Here is a 20,254-nt window from a genome sequence, read left to right on the forward strand (position 1 = left end):
CAGGCAATTATCCGGACACACACACACACACACACACACACACACACACACACAGACGCATCGAGCCGGGTCCTGTGAGCCCTTTAATGTTTCCCGTAACGCACACACAAATTTACAGAGCTGCTGCTAACCACATGCAGGACCCCTGAAAGAGCTGAAAGCAGACCACAACTCACTGCGTGGGACAGGACACACTTTGTTTACCCCGGCTTTGTGTGCTTCTAGCTGACCGGAGCCGGCTTTTTGAGAGACACTCGAGGTGGAAAAAGTCACAAGGCCCGTTTAGAAAGAGGAAAAAGTGACGTTCAAAGCAAAAAAAAGAAGATAAAATTAAGAATGGCGCAAGAATGTTTCAGTTTGTATTTCTCAACAATGAGCAGAGTGTTTGCTCTTATGTAAAGCACCGAGCGTCACTAAGTAAACCATTACAGGACAACAGCCTTCGCTAAGCAGAGCGGAGCTTTTCATGCTTTCCTAAAAGACAACCAACTTTGCATGTATTTTAGGGTGTCCCACGCATGCAAAACTTTTAGGCAGTCCCGACAGATAAACATTCAAGCCTTTCCACAAAGACACACACAGATACACACACACACATGTATACAGAGAGTCCCAGCTGGAGCAGACAAGCTCCCTTTGTGCTGCATTCCTCACGCCTTTCAGCCTGAGCTCCAGCCTTTAGCTTAGCTCCATCTGCACGCACACATTCACATTCACACACAGACCGGAGCAACTTTCTCCTGCTTTTGTCTGCAGAGTGTTAGCAGCCCAACAGCTGAGACGGAGAGGAAGCTTGTCTTACCGTGTCCGGGCTCAGGCTGGCGATCTGCAGCAATGGGTTAAAGGGGGGGGGACGTTGCCGGCTCGGTGGGGTAAAATCCCAATAATATTAGTAATAATGAAAATAATAATTAAAAAAAGAGATGAGGCTTGTTGGTTAGAGAGTCAGCCAGCTCAGCAGATTCCCACAACCTTCCCTTTCCTCTCCTCTCTCCTCTCCTCTCCTCTCCTCTCCCTGCCTGAGCTCCCAGCTTTGTGTGTGCCTTGTATTTTCCCTTTAAACTGCACGGGTCGCCTCCCCCCACCTCCTCGCAGCACACACTTGCGCACTGAGCCAGCACACAACGCTGCTCCTGAATATATGACACTGTTGTCACTAAATTTGCACCACTTTTGTTCCCCTCCTCTCATACGCTTCTCCTTGTTCTGCAGCCTTTAAGGGTCTTAAGTAAGAAGGGGGGGGAGGTGGGGGCGTTTAAAAGTGAAAAAAAAAAAAATCAAACTGAAATCCTCTGAATTTCTTGTTCTCTCTGCTAAAAAATTAAGTGATTCTCGTTTTAGATCTCCCTCTTCCTCACCTCCTCTGCCTGTGTTTCTTCTTGCTCACCCTCTCTCGGTCTCTCTGTATTCTGTCTCGCCTTTTTTTCCCACTCAGTAGTCAAACAAAGAAAGGAAAAGGAACAGAGCGAGCGCACACACGCGCACAAACACATATATATACAACACACATTTGCTTGCTCCTGCCGCCCCCCACCTCCTCCCCCCTTCTCACACATGCACAAGCTTGGAGCCCAACCCCCCAGCCTGCCTCCCTCTGATTCTTTCTCTAAACAGCACCTCCCCTCCTCCTCCTCCTCCATCCATCCATCCATCCATCCCTCCCTCACTCACTCTCTCTCTCTCTCTGGCCTCGTTCTCATTCGTCTGACACCCCCCCTTCTCTCTTTCCTCCCTCCCTCCGAGTGAAACAGATGGGATTGGAGAGCAAAAGGAGCCTCTGCGTTCGTTCTCCACCTCGATTTCTCTTCTTCTCCATTAGTGTGATGTAAGCCTGATGGAGAAACGCTTTGACCCGGAGTGTGAGCGAGGAAAAAAAAAAATAAAAAATGTAAAAATAAAATGAAATCAATAGAAAACGCAGATAATCTTTAATGGGTGTGATAAAAGTCAGCGCCATGTCTTGCCTCGCAGATGTGGATTTATGACACCAGACATCTTCACGCCCAACAGATGTGTGAGGTCGGTGATAAGGCTTCAGCATAAAAGAGCCGGCAAACATGTGGTGGGGTGAGAACAATGGCTTCCAAGCTCGGGACCCACATCTGGTCTCTCATTACCACTGAAGTCACATTTCGTACAGCTAGCCGGGCCCAAAGGGCTCTGTCCAAACGGGAACGTTTATTTCTAAAATGGGTTGTCAGTTTAAAGCAAAACAAAACACCTGAGTTCACATGGGAACGTTTTCATCCACACTGACACACGTAACAGGCCGTATAAACTCCCCCACACCTGCAGGTGGCGCTAAACATGGGGCATGGCACATGAAACCTCCAAACAGTAAACAAGAAGAAAACAAAAATGATTAACTACAAAGCAAACTTCAGTGCGGATTGATGATAAAGTTGAGTTTGCAAAACTAAAACTACGAGACAAACATGGAATCTGCCATTGTTGTTGTTATGAATTAAGTATTTAGGGTCATAGGTCAGGCTAGAAGTTGGGCTAATAAGACAGCACTTTCACCAAAGAGGCGGTTTAGTTGTTCATATCAAATTGCAAGGGTCGACTGTGATCCCCTTTAAAACGTTCCAGCATAAGAAAATATATTCCTGTGCGGACGTAATGGATGTTTACACTGCAGCCTGAAGTGACCCAATTCTGATTTTTTTGACATAATGCGACCTGTATCCGATCTTTTCATGGCAGTGTGAACAGCACAGGTCGGATTCTTTTCGAATGTGACCCATATCCGATACATATCCGATTCAAATGCGACCTAACGTCCAAGGTCACATTCATCCGAACTGAACGTCACTGATTCTCAACAAATCTCACTATTCTGCTCCTGATACGCGCAAGCGGGAAGAAAAACAACAACCATGACGGACTATATGAGGATTAAGTTGTTAATATGCTGCTCCGGCCGGACAACAACCTCAAATATGTAAGCTAAGCTCCACCGTTAGCCTCCATGTTTACTTCCGCAAATACTGAGCACTTCTTCTTTTTATGGCGGTTGGCAGAACGCTGACGCTATGGCGCCCTCTACTGCGCATGCGGGACACTTTCAGGTCGTTTGCCCGTTCACACTGCAGAACGCATACAGGTCGCATTTACTGGTAGTGTGAAAGGCCCCGGCAAAAAAATCGGAATTGGGTCACTTCAGGCTGCAGTGTGAACGCACCCAATGTAAGACAAAATCTCTTAAAGGTTTGGGTTGGTGTGGGGTTCAGCAAACATATCAGTAATATGTCTGCAACCATAAGATGTTGGGTCACAAATGAGTTTGTGGGAAATTTAAAAACATCCTTTTTGAGACCTAAGTTTCAGATCTCCACCTGGATATTTCTACTTATTTGAATTGTACACAGTTCTTTAAATGTCCTGTTAGTAAATATATTTGCCCATTTATTAATAACAACTGGAACTTTCAATACCTAGCAAGTTATTTTTGCACTTTAGAGCGCTCCTCAAATTTCACTCCCTGCTACAGCAAGGGTGAAATTACCGTAATAACCTGACATTGGCCGGAAAGCGCAACGTCTCCCATTTCAGAAACAGTTGGAATTTTTCAGATAGCGCAAAGTATGGCAAAATTATGGTACTGAAAATGCGGCTGTGTCACCGCCGATCCGTTTAGTCAGGAGGGGTTAAAGGCGGTGGATGAAAACAAGCTAGTCTGACATCTGCTTCGTCTTTCTGCTCCATCAACTGATTGCGAGTTTGTCAATGTAGGATCTTTAAAGAGTCGGTATAGATGTTGATGCTGTGAGCAGGAAGAATCTTCGGTAGCAATCAGATCAGCCGTGTAACAAATCTGACAGAAGGCAATGTCTCATGACTGTCGTGAAGCACCAACAGCTCAATGTCCAGGCAGCAGAAACAACATTAGCATGTCCTGGATGACACCACCTGTCGTTAGCAAGCACTGCTAACTCACCTCATTTGCTTGTGCTGTTCCTCTTTACATTTGTAAGGTTGGGAAGACGGTTAGCGCAACCTTCTACTGCAGCAGACCTAAGGTTTCCGTTTATGGTGCTACGCTAATCACCTTTTTCACAACAAGTTTCCCAGGAGAGGCAGCGACCAACCCAACATGTTTCTCTTCTCATTCGTTCACTTTCTTGGGGTTTCCCTCCCAAGAACCAAAAAGCCACGTTTTCAGGCAGAGCAGAGTTTGCTTGTTCCTGTCCTGGAACAATGAATGGATGAAAACATCCTGCTTTCTTTGCCAGTGCAACACTTACTTTAAAATGTACCTTCACTCTCTTTACATCAATTCCACATTGTTTGCTTCAGACATAAAAACTAATGGGACACCGTAAGGTAGACAAAAAAAATCCTAACTAGTAGTTAGCAACTACATGTCACAAATTCATAACTGTATAAAATGCATGCGAAACAAAACACTCCCATAGAAAATGTGACTCTAAAGATACAGCAGGCAAACAGAAACTCAAGTATTACCAAAACTATAAGGACTTTCGAGACAAACTGGATAATTTATCATCTGGGGAGGAGAAAGTCACAAAATTGTGTCAAATTGTTCAAGTCGATCTAGAAAAGTATCAACGCTGAACCGGCGAGGTCTCACTGGCTTTATGTCGAGACGACACACCAGAAGTCTGAAACAGGACTGAAATAGTGCTCACCTTTATGTCCGACAACCTCTTTCAAAATCAACTTAGCGCTTTGATTAGATTTAAGCTCCAAATTATTCGTGCTAATCGAATTAATATAACTAGATGATTGCTATTCTGGCGTTTCAAGTCGTGGCTCTTTTTCCACTTCTTGCGTTCATTTCCGAAGGTTTTCATTTGAGTTTATCAAAGTCGATTCATCTCTGGTTGCATTCTTGTTGAAAGATCGCTCAAAGATGTTGGCGAACGACGCTCCAGTCGGCCTCAGTCCGTGAAAACCTGGATGAAAGCATCCATGTGCAGAGTTGACTGCCACAGAACCGTCACAATGTTTCTTCTGAGAAATCACAGTTTAACCGTGGAGCTAAGGATTAGCCAGTTCAGCACAGTGTTACTTTGTGTGGAAGCTTTTCAGAATGACATTTGGAAACCCTGCATTTTAACAACCAACCGTTTTATTCAGCTTAACTTTTACTCTGTGCTCTTTAAAGAATCCATTGGTGCAACCTGTACTGTAGAGAAAACTAAAGACGCTGTGCTCAGGCTTTTAAAGCAACAAGAGGTGGAGGAAGAGGGGAGGAGGAGGAGAGAGTGCAGAATGAGCTGCCGTGTTGCACAAAACCTTCTCATTTTTTTTCTCTGGAAGACGTTTCCTGCAGCTCGTGTTCACAGCCTGGGACAGACCACTGCGTTTTGCGACGACACGCAAGCATGTCCTTCTGAGAGCGAGCCATGTGCAGGAAGATTGGATTCCACAGCCGGCGGAAAGGGTACAATCAGAAGCCCAGGAGGAAGGAAGTGGGGGTGGGCATGGTGGGTGGAGGGTGATGGTATGGAAAATACAGCGTGCACATTTAAAAAAAAATTAAAAATACAGCTGCACACTTTTCAGAGCATAGCGGAGAGGGAAAAATAAGCGCCTTTAGTGCGCTCTCCGGCTCCTATGGACCGCTCAGCTGTCTGGCCAGTTTGCTCTATAAAGAAGCAAGGCACCAGAAGATAACTCCGGACTGCAGAACTCATTTGAAAACTCAATACCGAGACACAAACACTGAATGGTAAAGGTCCTTAAGTTCAACAGCTGAGCACGCAACGGAGGCTGAAAGCTTCTGTGCTCTGTAATAGCTTAATTTAATCTCCTGCTGGATCACTAAAAGCTGATGCAAGATGCAGGGCAACTGAAAGCTGCAAGTGTGTCCGACCTTACCCTCTTAAGATGTTTTTAATCAGAATCAATATTTAATTTTAATTGATATTAAGTTAATTTTGATTAAGAAGATCCTTGAGGTCGTTAAGCATTTTTCTACAAGTTATTAAGAATTAATTTCCAAAAGCTTTTGGAAGCTAACAGAGTTTTTGTTTTCAACAGTAAGAGAATTAACTATAGCTGCATACATTTTTGAGTAAGTTTAATATTTAATCCCACAGAGAAAGATCAAACAAAAAAATAAGAAGAAATTAAAGGTCCCCAAGGTCACAGAATGCTACAATAAATCCATTAGTGACGCGACGTGGTGCGCCGATAACCCCGAGCACCAACAATGAGTCCAAGTCTGAGCAAACAAAGCAGCTAACTTTATTCACGAGTAATCCAGTGCAATATCCTTCACTTCATCACTGACTGATAGTAAATTATTATTTGCAATCAGCAATTCTCCAGCTGCTTTCTGTCCTAATCTGCACCTGTGTGACTCATTCTCTGCTCCTGTTTGGATCACATGACATGCCGGTTGCCACGCATCAGATAACATGACGCTATGGTGACAAAAGTATCCGCGCATCACACGTCGGAGCTATTGTACCTGCATTTCACCGCCCTTCTGACTGTTCTGGTTCTGAATGAAAAATCTTCAGCGTTTTGTTTCTATTCAGCTGGAGAAAGTCATGACACTTCCACATATCGATTTCTTCTGGCATCTGTTCAGTGCTTGGATGGGGTTGGAGTCCCCTGGTGACATTGTAATGTGTAGTTATGGCAGGTAATCTTACTCTTTGTTACACCTGAGTTAGTGAGAGAAAGTAGAAACTAAACATCAGGGACCCCAGGACTGAACTTTGGGGTACCCCACATGAGGCTCCCGTCTGCTGTAGTGAGAAGTTACCTTTTGTCACAAAGACGTCCCTGTTCTCACTCAGCTCTCCAGAAATATTCAATAATGCATCATGGTCAACAGTGTCGAATGCTGCACTGAGGTCCAAAAGTAGCTGCACTGTGTGAAAGTTAATAACTCTCAGAATATATTCACAAACGATTATTGGACTCCAAACAGTCCTTTATGATATGAACGCTGCACACACTGATATAGATATACAACTGTGATATATTGTGCAGGGCTCAGAGTTTAGTATATATTAGCTCATCAATTACCAAGATAACCAAGCTTTGGCCCTCGTAAATCACAGCATAACTGTCTGTTTCCGCTTCTCGAACACGTACTCTACCCCCATCCCCACTTCCTGCAGGATAATGCTGCGTGTTGCAAAGCCGAAATCATCTCAAACCGCTATTCTTGAACATGACAATGAGTTCATATGGACAGAAGTCTCTGCAGACTATTCCCACCACTTTGATGAATCTGTGCCATGAATAATTAAAGATGGCTCTGAAAACAAAAACGCTGCAAACCCTGCACTGAGCAGAACGATCCGTTTGAGCAGAAAGGCAAATGTCCTCGGCATTTAACGCCAACTTTTATTTGACCGCCTCCAGAATGTTTAATCATTGAGCCACGTCTCCTCAGGAATATGAAAATCACCAAAAGAAATCGTAAGCTGCAACGTCTTCGCTCCAAGTGAGGCTTGAACTCGCTGCCTGACCTTATGGATTACTACTGAAGAGAGAACGCACAATGCAGCCAATAGTTAGTCTGTCAATATTTAATTTCTGCTGGTTTGCCAGGAGCTCTGAGTGTACCGCAATTAATCATTGCAAAAGAACAAACGGATCGCCACGTAGTCCTCAGCTAAAAGGTATCAGCAGTGTTTTCGTTGAACTCTGTGATGAAATTATAGCAATTATTCTATTTCAACTTAGATAGGAAATAACAGATTATAGGGTAGACTCTGCTGTGTGCAGAAGAATTACAAACAATGTTAATGTGATTTAAAAAGCTTGTGGCCGCCAATATAGGAAGTTAAAACAAAGTCTGAAACAATGGAGTAAGAAGAGAAGAAGGCAACCAGGAGGGAAGAAAGAAGACAGACCGGTCAATAAGGTGGCAAGTTACATAACTCCATCGCTGCATTGATTCATTGCTGCGCCGGTTTGGCCCCTAGCCAATACGAAATTGCATTTGTAATATTTGAGCCAGATGGGGAGAGAAAGAGAAACTCTGACACCGAGCGAAGATAGATGGCGACTGATAGGACGGGGACGGCGAACAAAAAGGAAACCTGGAGGGATTCACGGCGGAATCGACGCAAATAAAGAGAGCAAAGAGAAGGGAAGAGGCGTCAGATAATGAGACAAGACAGAGGGGGGAAACAAAGCGCTTAAAGGAGCATTTGATCGAGCGAGATGGAAATAAAATCCAGAGGAGAGGCGGAGAGGAAAGGTGCGAGCCGGGACAGCAGCGGATCGAGGGACAGGCGTGTAAAAACCAACGTGCGTCGCCACGGCAGGTTATCCTCGCTGGTGTTTTGTGTGGAGATTATATAAGAGCCTGCAGGTCTGGAGCAGAGCAGCTAGACACACTGGAAATGCCGGACAAACCGGGTTTACGGCACAGATTACTGTAGGAACAGAAAGTGCCTCAAACAGCAGACTGAAATTACCAACTTTAACGACATAAAAGGGTTTGGAAACAGTTTCCAGTAAACTAGTAGCAGAGAATCAGACGTTGATTCGATCAGAGACTGAAACCTTCTCCTCCTAAACCTTTATTTAAATTACAGCGTAGGAGCAAAGTCAATCCATTTGTTACTGTATGAATATACACAGGCGCAGTCAGATCCATTCAGCCCCTCAGAAGACGGTGTGAGAGGTTTAGGGTTAAGCAAGGTATAAACTTTGTAGATTTAAATGATCGGTTAGTTTCTGACGTAAACAGAGACAGATGTCTGTCGGGAGGCAAGCAAACAATTTCAAAATGGGTTTTTAAACACGTTTTAAGAAAAAAATTAAAAGGTTTATAGCCTTCACAATGATCATTTATTATTATTATTATTACAGCAACCAATTCCTGATCATATTTTCAGTAATGAGCTTCATATCTCTGAGGCCTCCATGTCATCACCCTAACCTTTCGCTCTTCCCAAAGACGTCAAATGGTCTTTATTTTGTTACAAATGTTGTTCGACTTGTTGGTACAGTTGCTTTTAATCCAGTCAGACACTTTTTATGGCTAAAAGTGGAGTTGAAATGTAATAAACCGTGTAGCTATTCGTCGATGCAACTATAAATCCCTCCCACAAAATAAATACTAAGTAAGTTGCAATCCTGGGAGAGATAAACGAGAGATGGTCTTTTCACCACATCTGCAGGATTGTTGATGTAAGTAGGTTCTTAACAGGAAGGTAAAAGTCCAACAGAAGCCACTGGGAGTATTAAGGAAGTGTAAAATTTATCCCGCAAGTCTGCGTGACCTTGGAAGAAAGTCCACACCTTCTTCCAAACAGGGCCGGGGTGCCTCATCAGCAGCTAGAAACGCTGATGGAAACTTTGCAAGAACAGAGAAAAATAGTTCTTCTTACTCAACGTGGCAAGGACAAAATTTCCCTGGCCAAAACATTTCATACGCTACAAAAACCTGAAGCACGGAGCTCTTGGGAAGAGCCGATACTTTCTTTCTGCGACTGCATTTGTGCTAAACAGGAACAGAGAGTAAGAAAAAGGTTCTGTTCAGATGGCACATCGAGAACAGCTGCGTGAACTCACAAACCAGGGCTGCAAAGATGCAAAGTGAAAGAAAAGAATAAACGAAAGAATTACAGAAAAGAGGGACAAAGTCAAAGTAACTAAAAACGTCTCAACAAGCTGAGAAGCTTCCTGTACAGAGCTGCTCAGTAAGGTTAGCTTGTGCTCGAGTGAAGCCAAAGATCTCCTCTTTCTTTTAATGAAGAACACCTACGTTCTCTCCCTAACGCAATTTAGTCGTCGCAAATTAGACTCCAGTCAGGACTCCTGCCACGCCGCCGGCCTTAAAGCAGCACGCCGAGCCGCTTCCCCTCCAGCGCCGCTCTAATTTACTCAACCTGCGCTCGGCACTCTAATTAATGTTGTGAGAAAACTGATCAGAGTGATACTACCCCACTTGATTTACAACAGCTCGGCGGCGGTGGTGCGAGTGTTGAACGTTGCGCCTGCGACCCGGCAGCTGCAGGCGTGTTGAGATGGAGCGGCGAGGAGGAGCACGAAGGAAACATCTGCAGGACTGGATGTTGCAGCTGAAACGAGGCTCTGGGAGGATAAACAAGACGCCTGAGCGGCAGTTTAAAAAATAAATAGTTTGGTTTTCCTCCTTGATAGTGACTTTAATCTTTAACCCAATCAAATGCATGCCACGCTTTTCAGATATTAAATGGTAATATTTTGAAAACCCACGTTTAAGACGCCGCATCTCCTGCGCGTTGCTTTTGCCGGTTTCCACCTTCTGCATACGCTTTAATCGCAAAAACACAAAACCAAGAGAGTTTCAACGGATACATTTCTGTTTTCCACTGGAATCCTGACTCTTCTGCTGATTTCCTTCAACCAGGAGCATCAGGACCACCACCAGCTCCTCCATCTTCTCCCCTCCTCTCACTTCCTCTTTGTTGTTGGAACATCTCCCTTTAACCCCCCTCCCCCTCCCTCCCCATCCTGTCTCGATCTCTGGATAGGCCACAGGCATATGACGGAAAGGAAATGGAGATAAAGGCAGAAAATCCGATTAATGTGCTGAATGAGGCACATGGAGAGAGCGAGAGAGAGAGAAGATGGGTGAGGAGATGGAGAAGAGGACGATCCGGGACAGGGAGGAAGGAAGGAAGAGCTGGAACAGGCTTCCTTTGTGCCACACTGTGGATAATTCACTTTATTCCCCCTCTCTCCCTTTCCCTTTTTAAAAGACATAAAGATATGATTCAACTGAAGGGCGTGGGTGAGCTGATTAATTGCCAATTAATGTTTAACGAGGTACAGCTGTGTTCAATTAACACCGCTTTTCTTGCTTCTTCTTTATCCCCGCTCAAATGTTAAACCTTCACCTCTTCTTCCGCTCGGTTCCTCAGGTTTTACTCGAGAGGGGCGCTTCGTGCGCCGACGTTCGGAGGAGCAACATCTGAATTAAAAGTCGCCAGAGGAACGATGCTAATCCGGCAGAGACGGAGGTGGAGGTGGTGTGAACACGCAAGGCCCCAGACGTTCACGATAAACCGCACAGAGGAAGTAAAAGTGCTGTCAAGAGTGTCGGTTTTCACGGCTTGCCCCGAATTCTAGTCTGGATTTAGTTTTTTTTTAACTTTGACTAAGCCGTTTCCATAATTAAATGTTCTTTGGTTTGGTCGTTTAGGGCTGTTTGACTCTGACTGGTTTACCTGTTCCAGTTCAAATGAAGCATAAGCCACAGCATGATGCTGCCACCTCCATGTCTCACTGCAGGATGGTGTATTCACTGTATCAGTCCGATAGACGGAAGCTGTCAACATGTTTGCTTGTGATTGTTGCAGTCTGAAATAATCAATTTTGCGGCACCTTTTTCATGACGTTGAGGTCAAAGTAGCTTTTTTTTAGCTTTATTTTTGGCCATAACAAAAAATAAGCAGCTTTCACAGAAGTAAAGTTCTGAAGAGTTGACAAAGTGCAAAAGAACAATTCCATTTGGATTATTCAAATTACCACAAACTATAAGTACAGAATATCTCTTGATAGGTTTAGCAAAAAAGAAAAGAAAAGAAAAGGGTAAATGTTACCATTTAGCACATGCTTTCATCTTTCAACACGTCGCGAAACAGGAAGTTGAGTCAGAAAAGGATTCAGGAGATTCGTCAAAATTCCGGCGAGAGCAGTGATTGGTCAGATTTGCAGAAAAGTCGTGATGACAGCGAGTCTGTGCTTAAACTGCGAATGATGGCTGAATTTGCATTAGTAGTTGCAATCACAACTTCCTGGAGGAACTCGGTAATGTGCGCCGTTCGTCTTTCCCTTTGGCGTTTTTGCCATAAAACGTTAAATTTATCCTCGCCTCACTCTCGTTTCAGCTCCTTCAGAGCCGTCACCCTCAATGACATCGTTGTTTTTATTAATCTCTCTTTTAATATCATGTATAAAATCATGTATTGCCTCGCTATGAGCCACAGTGGCATGAGCAGCTGCTGATGAGCCAGGAAGAGTCGAGTTTTCTATTTTCGCTCCATATTTCACGGATTAGCCGCCTTCCTCTGTCTGCATGTGGTAACGTGCGGACGACTTCCACTTTACGCATTTATTTTAATCTGGATAATTTTCACAAAGTCACTCCTGCAGTTTCTGTCATTCAGCCGAGCTACCATCTTGTTTTACAGTTTGAAATTAGCTGGACTTTGAATTCAGGTGATTGAAATAAAAGCAAATTTTCAAAAATATTTTCCATCATTTGTAATTTCTTTATAAAAAAAAATAAACAAAGGGAGAAAATGATTTATTAAAACCTGTTTAGAGTTGATTAATGATAACTGGAACATCATAAACTGAAGTCTGTTTTTCAACCCAACATCAATTTCCTGTATTTTGCCGCTGCAATGCGATGTTTTTCCTTCTCTATGTAAAGTGCTTTTAGTTGCATCGTTGCTGTAACGTTCTATCTTAATAAACTTGCCTTGACTTCTGAAGCCCAATTTATGTTATTTGAGGGAATCGGAGAAAAAGAGACCGAACAGAAACAGACGTGACATTTCCAGATTTTGTTTGCTAAAAAGTTCTGAGTGCTACTTTGCTTTGATGTGACCGCAAATGTTTCGGCAAGATAAAAGTTTGTGGTTAAAATGTAACGAGGTGTAAAAGGGCAAAAGCCACCGAGGCATTTTAACTCTCCATCATGTCTCCGGTTGCGTCTCGCTGACCCAGAGACTCCGCCTGTGTCCCCTCGTTCTGCTTCCGTCTCTTTCGTCCCGACTCGTCGTCCGTCTGGACAGCTCCCCCCCCCCCCGTCTTTAACTCTCAGCTCCTCTTCAGGGCTGACATGGATACGCCTGCAGCACTGCATTGCGCACAGACATGAACGTAAAAACCAGAGCAGGAGCAACAATGGATGTAAAGTGTTGCTCCTGTGTGCTGGAGTGAAAGTGTGTGTGTGTGCGTGTGTGTGTGTGTGTGTGCTGCCGGTGTGTTTTTATGAGCTTTTTTCCCCCCTCTTACTGTTTTGGCTTTCATTACTATCTGATACCTCCACCCATCTGCTCACAAAGGAGAGCGGGACACAAGAAAGGAGGAGAGGTGGAAGAGTTGGCTGTCACTCTTCATACTCGCTCCTCCTCTTCCTCTTTATCTGCTCTCCCTTTCTTTGTCCTACACCTCCCTGTTTGCCTCCACCTCTTTCTCTTCCTCCTCCTCATCGCCTCTCCTCTCCTCCTCCTTTCATCTCTAGATGCAGGCAGAATGGAGCTCGGCTTTCTCTGAAAACCCAGCAGGTGTGCGGTGTGTCTAATTGTACGCGAGTGTGTGTTCGACTGTGCGAAATGCGCTTTATGGTCTCGCCTGGTGTGCGTATGTGTGTTTGTGTGTTAGCTGTGAGGAGTTTGTATTAGGCATATCTTGTTTCCTCGGGGGAGCCCAGGCCCATTTCCACTGTCTGCTGAAGCCAACCAACCCAGAAGTGCATCGATAATCTATTAGAGGAGAAACTCAGTCACACACACACTGGCTGCTTACCTGCCACGGCTGCACACACACCGGGTGAGAGAGTGGGTTGTAAGCGGGTGGGCCAGCCTGAAAAATCAAATAAAAAACAGACGGTAGAAATAAGTCGGAATCAAGCGGTGCGATCAGTTTTATAGAAACACACAAATTTGTTCACGTTTTTTCATCACAAACATTAATGCTGCGATGCCTGGTATTACCGTAACTTAATGCATGACAGGAAGCGAAACAAAAAAGTAGAATAAACCTCAAAGTTTTTTGGGACTGTGCAGGTTTGGGACCAGGTTTGCCCACAAGTAGATGAAATACTTGGATACTAGAGAACCCATCTTAAAACTGCCTATTTTAATAGTTCAAAATATAAGTTAACATGCATTATTATAGATAATGGAAATCATCCAAGCACCACAGCAAAGCATGATATCTACAGCCTTTGGGCTGTTCAGCCAATCAGCGCCACGGAAAATAAATGGCGCTTCTGGCATCGAGTCAAGTAGCATCAAGTTTCCCATGTTACATCTTCTTTCAAATATTTTAGATGCTCTATGAGAAAATCTGCAAATGCTGAATTTCCGCAAATAAACTGGAGATGCACAGAAATATTCGCAAATAATGAAGCACAAACAGGCGACGGTTCACTGCGAAACACTGCAGCTGAAACACGGAGGCGGCAGCATCATGGTCAACTGTGCGCTGGATGGAGCCACAGTGAAAAAAGAGAGGGCAGCTCAAACTTAAAAAAACATTGTGTTAAATGTTTATTTAATGTTTAATATAATCAGAATGCTTAACATTTATTACATATATGTTTGTAAAACTTAGTACATTTACATTTCTACTTTACAACTTAATAAATCAACTTGGACAAATTTATTTCATTTTGACCAAGTTAACACCGAATATTTAAATAGTTTCACCTGTTCTCTTTATTCCAGTGTACATGCAGCAACGCCTGGTTTAGATCTCGGGTGAGCAGCTCCAGTCCCTCCAGGGTCAGTGTCCTGTCCTGTAATTTCTGGATAAATCCCTGAATCAAATAGCTTAATTAAAGGCCTTTCCATTAACCCTTCTTTTGATTCTGGTGTGTTGGAGCAGGGAGGCAGGTAAAAGCTGCAGGACTGGAGCTGCAGACTTCTGCAGGTTCAAGTGTTAGAATGGCCTAGTTAAAGTCCAGGCCTAAAAGATTTGGGAGATGGATTTGTGCAGATCCTCTTCGGTCAATCTGACTGAGTTTGGTCGATTTTTCTAAGAGGAATGAGGGGAAAAAAATGGGAGGAAAGCAGTTCTGATTTTTTACTTTGTAAAAATAAAATACAATAATTTTCTGTCCCTTTTGTATCTTCAGATACATAAAAATCCCAACAAAACATGAAATACATTCAAGTACGAGGCAACAGACGGTTTGAAGCGCATAAACAAAATCAACACATAAAGACATAAACAGAAAAGCGATAAAGTTAGCTAAATCCAAAATAAATACAGATAAATATAGTTTCAAGGTTTCTTAAATGCCGTTTTCTTTTGGATGTAATTCTGAAAAGGTCTAAAAGTGATTTGTGTTCACATACAACACCGATTCAGTGTGGAAACCTTAACCCCACTGAGCTGCATTTTCCTTTAAAAGAATCAAGTTTTTAAATCTCTCAACCTTTGCTCACCTTTGCAGTTGCAACAAATAAAGTTCTACATTTAGTATCCTGGAAATAAAAGCTGAAATGTTGATGCTTCACATTCAACTTTAGAGTTTAAAGTTCAAAATGGTAATAATAAAAAAAACATATTTCCGAATAGTTTTGGATCAGACAATCAGAGGTAGAGCTCTGAAGACACAAATCCTTAATCAAACTCAGAGATGTGAGGGCATGTTAGCAGACAAAGCACAAAATAATAATAATTTTGTGAATAATCTGACGTAATCCCATCTTTGAAAATAAAGAGACAAACTAATGAACAGGACTTGATGTACGACTCGGAGCAGCAGCCATGACAGCTGCCAGACAAACACCCACAGTGATGATATTCTTGGACATCCAGGCTGGCAAAAACAGCGACGGACAAACACACACACACACACACACACACACACACACACACACACACACACACACACACAGCACCAAATAAAACACATAAACAAGCCACAAGCATGATGTAAGAAGGCGCAATATCAGACATCACATAATTGAAGCTAAAGCCTGTGTTTTTTCCCCCCGTCCAGTTAAGTGGGACAGCAGCTAAGCCCTGAAGATGGAGCGTGTTTACAATAACAGCGCCGCGCTCAGACAGAGACGCAGAGCTTTTACCGGAACCGTACACAGATACTTTACAGGTTCTCTCTAAAGTAATTGGCCGTTATTCAACGGGACGTCGCAGGCTGTAGCTGCAGATTAAAAGGCGGACATCTTTGTCAATAATAATCATCTAGATGCAGAGCTATTGTTAAAGCGATGAAAACAACTCGGAAAAGCCTCATCGTCACGTTCTCGAGCGCTGTCGTTTTCCAACTTTGATCTGAAGTTGTTTTTTGGCTGCATACTGTGGTTGGACAGCCAACATTTTCTGTTCATACCTGCTACAGGTACAGCCACACTCTTGGGTGTTGGAGGTTGTTACTGAGGGAAGAAGAACCAAAGTTGATCATTTTTATCGTCAGTGAAAGTTTTTCTTTTTTTTTTTTAAATGATGGGATACTTAATACCAAACAGGCACCAATTCATACCAATTAAAGCACGTTTTTGTGTGCATTTATTAATTAATTTATTTATTAATTTACTCAGTCTGGGGTGGGAAAATATGGTTAGAAAAGTCCAGAAAGTCTTTAGTTTGACAGGAAGTCATAATTTGCTGCATTTGTTTTACTAGTAAAAAAGAAAGCGTGTGTGAAATACAATCTACAATTAATTCACATGTGAGATGCATCACTGTTTATCTCCAAAAACGTTGAAAATGTCTTAAATACAATGTAAAAATAAACAGAGTTCGAGGTTAAAGTACACGGGCGCAAATTATTTGTTTACAGGTCGGAAACGGGACAGAAATTCAACCGAGACACGTTTCAGATAGAAATATCAGAATATAATCATCTTTCGTTTAAGCTGCCAAAGTAAATCTTGTAGAACTTCAAGAGCTCAGAGGCATTAATGAAGCGCGTCCGACGCATCAGAATGTATTCTTTAGCTTATCAACACCTGACACACCGCTGTCACAAATTTATCTCCGAGAACAGAAAACCCGAGCAATCATTACAGGAAAAGCTTTAAAATTCCATCATCCACCGTTTTTCCTTTCTCTCGTTTGTGTTTTTCTTCTTTTTTATGTGGTTAATCCCTGGATTCTTGCCTTCTGGAATTCCTCCACAGATTATCCTATGGCTTAAACTATAAGGAGGACAGGAGAGGAAGAAGAGGAGGAGGAAGGGTGGCAGCTCACCCTTCACTTCACATCTCCCAACTTTCTCTGCATTCTTTTCTTTCCCTCTCCTGCGAGGGACGGAGGGAGACAGACAGCCGGACTGACTCACAACAGCCCCTGTGATCAGACTGACAACATGGCCTGGGGGCCCACAGAACGGCTCTATATAGAGACACAGCTACTACAGAAAAGTGAGACGAAGAAAAAGATAAAACACAAAAAAAAAAAACAAAGCTGAGCCCCCGGGACAGAGCCTTGAGGCGCTCCGAGATGGTGACACAGCAGTGGCAGCTTCCCCTCCGGGCTGCAGGAAAGACCCAACCAACCAGCAGCTTTGAAGCTGCTCCACTCCTGTTTACAGGCTGCCTTTGTTTGGCTGAAAACAATCCTTGCCTCCCCCCCCCACCTCCAATTTACAGGGAGAGCTGGCTCTCGTACAGTGGGACAAGCGTGCATTTCGTGACGAGGCGGAGCGCTCCGCGGTGGGGTGAGGCCGAGGTTATCCGGCCAGAGCGGCGTCTGACCGAGGGGAAGGGTGAAGGAGTTGAGCCGCTATTTTTAGACGACGTGTCATTTAAGCTTTCGGTGCGTTTCCTACATTGTGGCGAAGGGGTGAAACACAAGCGGGGGACACGTGGACGACTCGGATTCAGGAGCTACTGTACGCACCGCCGCCGCACTCGCAGATCCCAGAGTCACCGAAAACAAACAATTGACATTGCAGACGAGGGAAATGCATCAACAGATCTCAGGCCTTCCTTACCGGCGCTTTCGGGAAGTGTGTGCAAACAGTCACGCACTCAACGTTCGCTGCCAGACCACGGCCTGTGTGTGTGTGTGTGTGTGTGACATTACTCGACCTGCGGGGCTGAGGAAAAGCTGAGAGAACTAGAGAAAAGTGATGCACAAAAGAGAAGAAACGTGATGCGAGATCAACGTCTTATCAGGGGAGGATCGCGATGGAGAACATATGGAACGTCTTTCCTCATCCATCCCATTCCCCTTCATCCCACACGTGGGAATTTTAACTCCTCGTGGAGTTAACTACCAGCTAAACTTTTATAATGAGCTTCCTCTCCTCCAACTCTCTCCATCTTTCATGCTTCCCACTAAACCCACTGGCTTTCATGTCGATGATTTACTCGGATCATGCAGTCGGTCGGCCCGGCTAGCTGTGCTCGTTACCGTGAAGACATTTCACGTGACGGCTCCACGTTCTCAGCGTGGATAAGCATGGACATAAAAAAACAAAACAAAGTGGCTTTACTTCTTATTCCGTCACCTTAAAGAAAACAAATGAACGACTCTTTAATATTCACGACATTTGTCTTTGGTTTGCTCGCCGCATTTTCAGTTTTTGGTCAAGTCATCGATCGCATTAATCCTCTCGACAGCTGGACTTTTGTTATTACACACTGTGAATTGAAGAATATGTCTTAAATCTGGTTCACACTCGTCCAAAATTACTATAAAAGCATTTTTGCTCTATACCACAGTGCTAAATCCAAAGCCAATGTTAGAAGTGGTTCATAATTAGTGGAAAAATCAATAAAAACAAAACAACAACAAAAGTGGAAACAACTCTTAAAATTATGTAATAAAAAAACTGATGGAAAGGTTTAGGAAAATGAGTCTTGAAAATAGAAAATTTGTAGAAACCCTGTCTCTGCTTCTCTAGTTAACAAACCCATGCACAGATTAGTAATCTGCTGCTCCAGAAGCAGCGGTGTTTTGCTTTTGTGGTAATCTGTGAATGATCCAGATTGGGGTTTTATTTGTGCCACAGAACATAAAACCATAAATTATCGACTGACTGAGGAAGTTGCTTTGTCAATTTTTAAAAATCTATTACAGTCTAGCAAGTATTTATTCTAGACATTTGCTAAAATGTCAAAATATTTATATTTTAGGTGTCGTTCTTTAGCTTGGCTGCAACAAACCTGGCTAATAAAGCTCATCCTGATGTTTTGCCAGGAGCAGAAAAAGGTTCCTGCCTTTACGTTTCTGTTTAACCAACTAAAAGCAACTAAATCAGGTTGTGCGTTTATATCAAATGTTTGAGTAAATGCCACGAATCTGATATTTTTACTCAATGCTATCATTCTTCTGATGCAAACAGGGAGAGATTTAATGAACTGCATTTTTATTTCTTTTGGAAAGTTGCATTTTCATTCTTTCTGGGTTTGCTGAAAACGTTGCACTCGTCTCTTTAAAAAAAAAAGCCTAAAATGAAAAATAGGAAGTTACAGCAATTAAAAGCAAACAACAACAAACGATTGTGAGGAGGAGAAAAGTTTTGGCTTATTCAGCCATGATGGAAGAAGTGCAGTGTACCTGTCCGCTCCATCAGCAGCACAAAGCAGTCTAAATAAAGCAAGAGCATATCATCTGTCTGACATTCCTCAGAGAGCCTGTTTGGTCTGAAAGCGGCTCATAAACAGCTGACACAGACTTGGAGGTTTACAAAGAAGAGCACGAGTACAAAAACAGGGTTATGAGCAGCAGGACCAGAATTTCAAGAAGGATGTGAAAAATGTTTGGCAGAGAGGAAGATATTTACCTTCTCCAAAAAAAATATATATATATTTTTTAAAACCCTGCAAAACGGAACCTGTCATGTTTTCTAATGCACTTTGTTTTGCTTTGGTTCATTAGATGTGGTTCAGACAGAAAAACAAAAAGGAAACAACGGGACATCAATGGAGGGAAGCTGAGGTCTGAAAGCTGCTACCGATTCGGCTTTGATGTGTGCAGCCCTGACCTGAGAAAGGACGAGTCGGCGAGTGTCAGACGGGGACACGGGCCGAGTCGGGAGGAATTTACAGCCCGCTTCCATCACAGCGACCTTAACTCCCACCAAAACCCACATCAAAGCTGTCCACTTTCAACAACACGCATGTGGCAAGTTGTGTTTCATTAAACGAGAAGCTGACTTTCATTAACACCAGATGCGAGCTCCGAGAGCGCGTCTGGCGAGATGTCGGCGGATGAGGACGAACGTCAAGATATGGGCGAAGCTGAAATACAAAACATTGTTGGGATGTTAAGTAATTCGGACACATGTAACCTGCACTCTTATGATTTATGCTTCCCATTAAGCCCTCAGCTCCCTCCCCACCCGGGGTTCACGGCGGCCATTAATATGAGTTATAACGGTTTTAATGAGAGTCGTGACAGAGTCCGTGCGCCTGGTCCCTGACTGCGTTGCTAAGGTGATGCGCGCGAAGCTGAGGGAAAAGCTAAACATTACACACATTCTCCAAATCACAAGACTTCACATTTCCCACAGCGAAGAGAGGAGATTGAACGCGGAGCTGGAATCGTGGAGATGTGCTCAAGCTGCCGCTCTGCTAAAGCACAGAGCAGAGTGAAAGTAAGTTGGGCGGAG

At 43.5% G+C, this 20,254-nt stretch overlaps 1 protein-coding gene across 3 annotated transcripts in view; it reads right to left on the reverse strand.

Moving 5' to 3' along the window:
• kdm6ba (lysine (K)-specific demethylase 6B, a) overlaps nucleotides 1-20,254 on the reverse strand; it is a 109,832-nt gene that overhangs the window by 56,047 nt on the left and 33,531 nt on the right. For 2 of the 3 annotated variants that reach the window (XM_008435559.2, XM_017310482.1), the window contains exon 4: nucleotides 13,468-13,524. The gene's annotated coding sequence lies outside the window, so the exon portion shown is untranslated. Of the gene's footprint in view, nucleotides 1-802; nucleotides 1,410-13,467; nucleotides 13,525-20,254 lie in introns of those variants that run through there. The other variant, XM_017310483.1, reaches the window with a different exon arrangement.

Source organism: Poecilia reticulata, linkage group LG18, assembly GCF_000633615.1.
Source record: "Poecilia reticulata strain Guanapo linkage group LG18, Guppy_female_1.0+MT, whole genome shotgun sequence".
Taxonomy (NCBI): Eukaryota; Metazoa; Chordata; class Actinopteri; order Cyprinodontiformes; family Poeciliidae; genus Poecilia; species Poecilia reticulata.